At 41.0% G+C, this 7366-nt stretch overlaps 1 pseudogene; it reads right to left on the minus strand.

Annotated features, from left to right (window-relative positions):
- Positions 1 to 3210: 3210 nt before the first annotated feature.
- Positions 3211 to 5554, minus strand: LOC110450846 (annotated as a pseudogene).
- Between the last annotated feature and the right edge of the window lie 1812 nt (positions 5555 to 7366).

Below are 7366 nucleotides of genomic sequence, written 5' to 3' on the forward strand. Positions count from 1 at the left end.
ATGCTGCCTTTCTGTTCTTAGTGATTTAAGGGTGTATGTTGCCTTACTGTTCTTAGTGATTTAAGGGTGTATGTTGCCTTTCTGTTCTTAGTGATTTAAGGGTGTATGTTGCCTTACTGTTCTTAGTGATTTAAGGGTGTATGTTGCCTTTCTGTTCTTAGTGATTTAAGGGTGTATGTTGCCTTACTGTTCTTAGTGATTTAAGGGTGTATGTTGCCTTTCTGTTCTTAGTGATTTAAGGGTGTATGTTGCCTTACTGTTCTTAGTGATTTAAGGGTGTATGTTGCCTTTCTGTTCTTAGTGATTTAAGGGTGTATGTTGCCTTACTGTTCTTAGTGATTTAAGGGTGTATGTTGCCTTTCTGTTCTTAGTGATTTAAGGGTGTATGTTGCCTTACTGTTCTTAGTGATTTAAGGGTGTATGTTGCCTTTCTGTTCTTAGTGATTTAAGGGTGTATGTTGCCTTTCTTGGTACCTTACTATCCTTAGTGATTTAAGGGTGTATGCTGCCTTACTGTTCTTAGTGATTTAAGGGTGTATGTTGCCTTACTGTTCTTAGTGATTTAAGGGTGTATGTTGCCTTACTGTTCTTAGTGATTTAAGGGTGTATGTTGCCTTTCTGTTCTTAGTGATTTAAGGGTGTATGTTGCCTTACTGTTCTTAGTGATTTAAGGGTGTATGTTGCCTTTCTGTTCTTAGTGATTTAAGGGTGTATGTTGCCTTACTGTTCTTAGTGATTTAAGGGTGTATGTTGCCTTTCTGTTCTTAGTGATTTAAGGGTGTATGTTGCCTTACTGTTCTTAGTGATTTAAGGGTGTATGTTGCCTTTCTGTTCTTAGTGATTTAAGGGTGTATGTTGCCTTACTGTTCTTAGTGATTTAAGGGTGTATGTTGCCTTTCTGTTCTTAGTGATTTAAGGGTGTATGTTGCCTTACTGTTCTTAGTGATTTAAGGGTGTATGTTGCCTTACTGTTCTTAGTGATTTAAGGGTGTATGTTGCCTTACTGTTCTTAGTGATTTAAGGGTGTATGTTGCCTTACTGTTCTTAGTGATTTAAGGGTGTATGTTGCCTTACTGTTCTTAGTGATTTAAGGGTGTATGTTGCCTTACTGTTCTTAGTGATTTAAGGGTGTATGTTGCCTTACTGTTCTTAGTGATTTAAGGGTGTATGTTGCCTTACTGTTCTTAGTGATTTAAGGGTGTATGTTGCCTTACTGTTCTTAGTGATTTAAGGGTGTATGTTGCCTTTCTGTTCTTAGTGATTTAAGGGTGTATGTTGCCTTACTGTTCTTAGTGATTTAAGGGTGTATGCTGCCTTTCTGTTCTTAGTGATTTAAAGGTGTATTCTACCTTTCTGTTCTTAGTGATACAAGGGTGTATGTTGCCTAACATGTTGCCTTTCTGTTCTTAGTGATTTAAGGGTGTATGCTGCCTTTCTGTTCTTTTTGATTTAAGGGTGTATGTTGCCTTACATTTTACCTTACTATCCTTAGTGATTTAAGGGTGTATGCTGCCATTCTGTTCATAGTGATTTAAGGGTGTATGCTGCCTTTCTGTTCTGAATGATTTAAGGGTGTATGTTGCCTTACATTTTACCTTACTATCCTTAGTGATTTAAGGGTGTATGCTGCCTTTCTGTTCTTAGTGATTTAAGGGTGTATGCTGCCTTTCTGTTCTGAGTGATTTAAGGGTATATGTTGCCTTACTGTTCTGACTGATTTAAGGGTATATGTTGTCCTATTGTTCTGAGTGATTTAAGGGTGTATGTTGCCCTATTATTCTTAGTGATTTAAGGGTGTATATTGCCTTTCTGTTCTTCGTGATTTAAGGGCGTATGTTGCCTTTCTGTTCTTATTGATTTAAGGGTGTATGCTGCCTTTCTGTTCTTAGTGATTTAAGGGTGTGTGCTGCATTTAATAGTTGTATTGGATTTATTTTGTGATATATTGCACTGATCTGTAACAATTTCTTACATGTCTATATTTTTATACTGATTTTTTCAAAAAATTGCTTCGAAATCAAGAAAGTTTACTATTGTATAGATGTGTCACCTTGCACATGTGTTAAACAAATAAGACATTTGACAGGTTACATACATTTTCTACCCACATTGGCCCATACTTGTAAACTTGCAAGCACATACTAAAATTTCTGTTTTTCATTAGATGCTATAGATGGAAAAAATAGTCACTGACATTTCAAAAGACAATCACTGCAGAACATCATAAAAGCAGTCTAATTTTTTGTATTTCCTTTTTATTTCACTCACATTTCATTAATTGGTGTAAATTTCACATTCTCTGATATTGATACAAACACAGTAGGATTTGGTAATTTCATGCAAAACCATTGCTTCTGTAAATTATACAGAAACATGATCATCTTATTATAATCATGTCTGAATTACTTCTTAATGTAAATTTCGATGATTAATGACCTAATTTTATATGAGTAGTTTTACTTAGGCTAACATTTTAAAAAATCCTGCATATAACAAGGTGACATTGACTTTTGTTATAAACCATTTTATTGTAAATTCAATTTGTTTCTCCTTCAGTGTGGTCATTTCCATGTGATGTAGAAAACCGTGTCTACAAAAACAGCTTTTGTCCTTATTATGATAGACTTTATCTTTGTTTTCATTTACAAAAAAAGAAAAAAAAGAAAATAAGAATACAAACCTTTCGTGCAAAATATTTTGGCCTCTTTTTAAACCAAGAAATAAAGTGGGCCTAAACATGTCAATTATTATGAATGTTGCTGATTAACCTTCCATCAGATGTTATCTAGTCTTTTCTACCAGAAAATACACTGTAAAACAAGAAATATTTTGAACTAAAGGATGAAGGCATTAATTCTAGAGGTAGGGTAGAAACACATCATCCCGAACTCTCCCCCTCCCCTCCTTCTGGCACCCCTAACTACTCAAGCCATCTCCCCACTATCTCCCATTCTCTTCATCTCTCAAATTATTGTCCTCTCTCCCATTCTCCGTCTCTCTCCCATTCTCCTTCTATCTCCCATTCTCTTCCTCTCTACCATTCTCATTCTTTCTCCCATTCTCCTTCTCTCATTCTCTTCCTCTCTCCCATTCTCCTTCTCTATCCCATTCTCCTTCTTTCTCTCCCATTCTCCCCATTCTCCTCACTCTCTCCAACTCTCCTCCACTCTCTCTCACTCTCCTCCACTCTCTCCGATTCTCCCCACTCTATCACAATCTCCTGCAATCTCTCCCATTCTCCTTCTCTCTCTCTCTCTTTCTCTCCCATTCTCCACTCTTTCTCCCATTTTCCACTCTCTCCCATTCTCCTCTCTCTCTCCCATTCTCCACTCTTTCCCATTCTCCCCCACTTTCTCCCATTCTCCACTCTCTCTCCCATTCTTCCCACTCTTTCTCCCATTCTCCACTTTCTCTCCCATTCTCCACTCTTTCTCCCATTCTCCACTCTCTCTCCCATTCTCCACTCTTTCTCCCATTCTCCACTTTCTCTCCCATTCTCCACTCTTTCTCCCATTCTCCACTCTCTCTTCCATTCTCCTTTCTCTCCCATTCTCCCCACTCTATCACAATCTCCTCCAATCTCTCCCATTCTCCTTCTCTCTCTCTCTCTCTCCCATTCTCCTTCTCTCTCTCTCTCTCCCATTCTTCCCACTCTTTCTCATTCTCCTCCACTCTCTCCCATTCTCTCCACTCTCTCCCATTTTCCCCACTTTCTCCCATTCTCCCCCACTATCTCCCATTTTTCCCACTCTCTCCCACTCTCCTCCCCTCTATCCCAATCTCCTCCACTCTCCCATTCTCCTTCTCTCTATCTCTCTCTCCCATTCTCAACTCTCTCTCCCATTCTCCACTCTTTCTCCCATTCTCCACTTTCTCTCCCATTCTCCACTCTCTCTCCCCTTCTCCACTCTTTCTCCCATTCTCCACTCTTTCTCCCATTCTCCTCTTTCTCTCCCATTCTCCACTCTTTCTCCCATTCCCCACTCTCTCTCCCATTCTCCTCTCTTTCTCCCATTCTCCACTCTTTCTCCCATTCCCCACTCTCTCTCCCATTCCCCACTCTTTCTCCCATTCTCCACTCTCTCCCATTCTCCTCTCTCTCTCCCATTCTCCACTCTTTCCCATTCTCCCCCACTTTCTCCCATTCTCCACTCTCTCTCCCATTCTCCCCCCCTCTCTCCCATTCTCCACTCTCTCTCCCATTCTTCCAACTCTTTCTCCCATTCTCCACTTTCTCTCCCATTCTCCCCTCTCTCTCCCATTCTCCCCCACTCTATCCCATTCTCCTTCTTTATCTCCCATTCTCCTTTCTCTCCCATTCTCCCCACTCTATCACAATCTCCTCCAATCTCTCCCATTCTCCTTCTCTCTCTCTCTCTCTCCCATTCTCCTTCTCTCTCTCTCTCCCATTCTTTCCACTCTTTCTCATTCTCCTCCACTCTCTCCCATTCTCTCCACTCTCTCCCATTTTCCCCACTTTCTCCCATTCTCCCCCACTATCTCCCATTTTTCCCACTCTCTCCCACTCTCCTCCCCTCTATCCCAATCTCCTCCACTCTCCCATTCTCCTTCTCTCTATCTCTCTCTCCCATTCTCAACTCTCTTTCCCATTCTCCACTCTTTCTCCCATTCTCCTCTTTCTCTCCCATTCTCCACTCTCTCTCCCATTCTTCCAACTCTTTCTCCCATTCTCCACTTTCTCTCCCATCCTCCACTCTCTCTCCCATTCTCCACTCTCTCTCCCATTCTCCCCCACTCTCTCCCATTCTCCACTCTCTCTCCCATTCTCCCCCACTCTATCCCATTCTCCTTCTTTATCTCCCATTCTCCTGTCTCTCCCATTCTCCTCACTCAATCCCATTCTCCTCCTCTCTCTCTCATTCTTCTCCCCTCTCTCCCATTCTTGTCTCTCTCCCATTCTCCACCTATCTCCCCCTCTCTCCCATTCTACTCCCCTCTCTCCAATTCTTCTCCCCTCTCTCCCATTCTTGTCTCTTTCCCTTTCTCCACCCATCTCCCCCTCTCCTCCCCTCTCTCCCGTTCTCCTTTTCTCTCTTCCCTATTTTCCTTATTTCTCTCTCCCATTCTCCTCTCTCTCCCATTTTCCTCCACTCTTTCCCATTCTCCTCTCTCTCCCATTCTTGTCCTCTCTCCCATTCTCTTCCACTCTCTCATTCTTGTCCTCTCTACCATTCTTGTCCTCTCTCCCATTCTCCCCCACTCTCTCCCATTCTCCTTCTTTCTCCCATTCTCCTCTCTCTCCCATTCTTCTCTCTCTCCCATTCTTGTCCTATCTCCCATTCCTGTCCTCTCTCCCAGTCTTGTCCTCTCCCCCATTCTCCTCTCTCTCTCCCATTCTCCTCTCTCTCCCATTCTTGTCCTATCTCCCATTCTTGTCCTCTCTCCCAGTCTTGTCCTCTCTCCCAGTCTTGTCCTCTCTCTCCCATTCTCCTTCTCTCTCCCATTCTCCTCTCTCTCCCATTCTTGTCCTATCTCCCAGTCTTGTTCTCTCTCCCATTCTCCTTCTCTCTCCCATTCTCCTTCTCTCTCCCATTCTCCTTCTCTATCCCATTCTCCTTCTCTCTCCCATTCTCCTCTCTCTCCCATTCTCCTTCTCTCTCCCATTCTCCTTCTCTCTCCCATTCTCCTTCTCTCTCCAATTCTCCTCTCTCTCCAATTCTTGTCCTCTCTCTTATTCTCCTCTTCTATCCCATTCTCTCCACACCCTCCCATTTACCTCCTGTCTCCCATTCTCCTTCTCTCTCCAATTCTCCTCCCCTCTCCCTACCCCAGACAAATCTCACTGGTAGACACATAAAATACTACTTACCTTTTCCAGTGTAGGTTAGCCATGGTTGATATCTCCTCAAAATTTCAAATGATATTTTAATCCATCAAATCTAGCCTTCTCAATTTGAACGATCACTCATCAGTCACACATATCAGTCACAAAACAATCAAGTACAAGTGTTTCTTGCTTGATGATTTAACCTTGGTTAACTTGCAGCAGACTAGATCACTATTATGGTGACAAGTTTATATATACACACTCCATGGACTACGGTTGTGATCTCGTCCTTCGGTGGGTCAACACAGTTTACATCCTTGTTCACTTCACTGACTTTAGAATTGTTTTACAGCTGTAAATATGTTGTACAGAGTTACACGGTCCGGCGTACTTCAGGTTACTTCTAGGCACACTTACAAACTGTCACTCATTTAAAACTCTGGTTAAGTCCAGATTTTAGAGGATCTCAGATTTCACATACACATTAATTCCCATAATTCACATGCAAACATCTTTTCCCATGCTAAAATATTTGTATTTTCCCTATCATATCATAATCATTTACATTATATATACTGCTCTGCCTGAAAGTACTTGTTACAGTTATCATATTGCCGAAATTAATTAATATGACCATTTAGTGCCGATGTTGTTATTTTAAAGAGTTTCTGGGAATGTGTGCAGTAAGTCCCAAGAAATGTTCCATTTGTAAACTAGATGATTACCACTGTTGATGTTACTGGGTAAGCCTCCAGTGTTTAGCTTACAAAACCTGCTACATGTTCAGCTCCTACTGTCTGTCTCCACAGATTATTTTCACCATACATTCAATGTCATGAGTCAGTTTTATGTATCTGTAAAGCAGTTTTTCAAAATTCCGGCCAAGCAGTATTCGGTTTTAAAGTCTATATCCCTGTACTCAGCAATCGCTTAAATTATGGGAGTATCCTTTTAACACTTCCATCTGAAAATGAAATTAAAAATTCCACATGTTTGCATGCACAACTGGTGAATGAGCGTCTAACCATAAAATCTTTATCCGACACCAACTCCATTTCCTAAAGAGAAGGATAAAAATCTGTGTAGGTCTTTAGAGCATAAAACTGCTCTTCGATAAGAATCTCTGATAACTGTATCCAATTATAGCTGCGTTTTGTGAGTCCATCACTCTTCCACTTTGGGTATTACAATTTTGTATTGCACTAAAAAACACATCGTAGAGACCCGCTGTGTCTTCAAATCTCTGGAGGATTTGCAGGATGTAGATTCTGAATGTGATTTTACTAATGTTAAATCTCTCCATAGGTATTTTACTACATAGGGAAGGCGATTGTTGAGCTATTAACGATTAGTCAACATTATAGACAAATTGATCTGTAACAATCATTCTTTTTCTCCAAATGACTTTGTTATACCTCTTATTCAATCAAGTGTCTGCCACTTTTATCATACTTGTTTGAAAACTATAGTGAATTAGTTGCTAGCCACAAAATGAACCAATGGATTTCTATGTTTCAAAGTCAGTGATGAGTTATAACCACAGAGGGACTTCAGTTGTCACACCATAGGCCTGTGTGC

The sequence above is a fragment of the Mizuhopecten yessoensis genome, unplaced genomic scaffold (assembly GCF_002113885.1).
Source record: "Mizuhopecten yessoensis strain PY_sf001 unplaced genomic scaffold, ASM211388v2 scaffold557, whole genome shotgun sequence".
NCBI classification, from domain to species: Eukaryota; Metazoa; Mollusca; class Bivalvia; order Pectinida; family Pectinidae; genus Mizuhopecten; species Mizuhopecten yessoensis.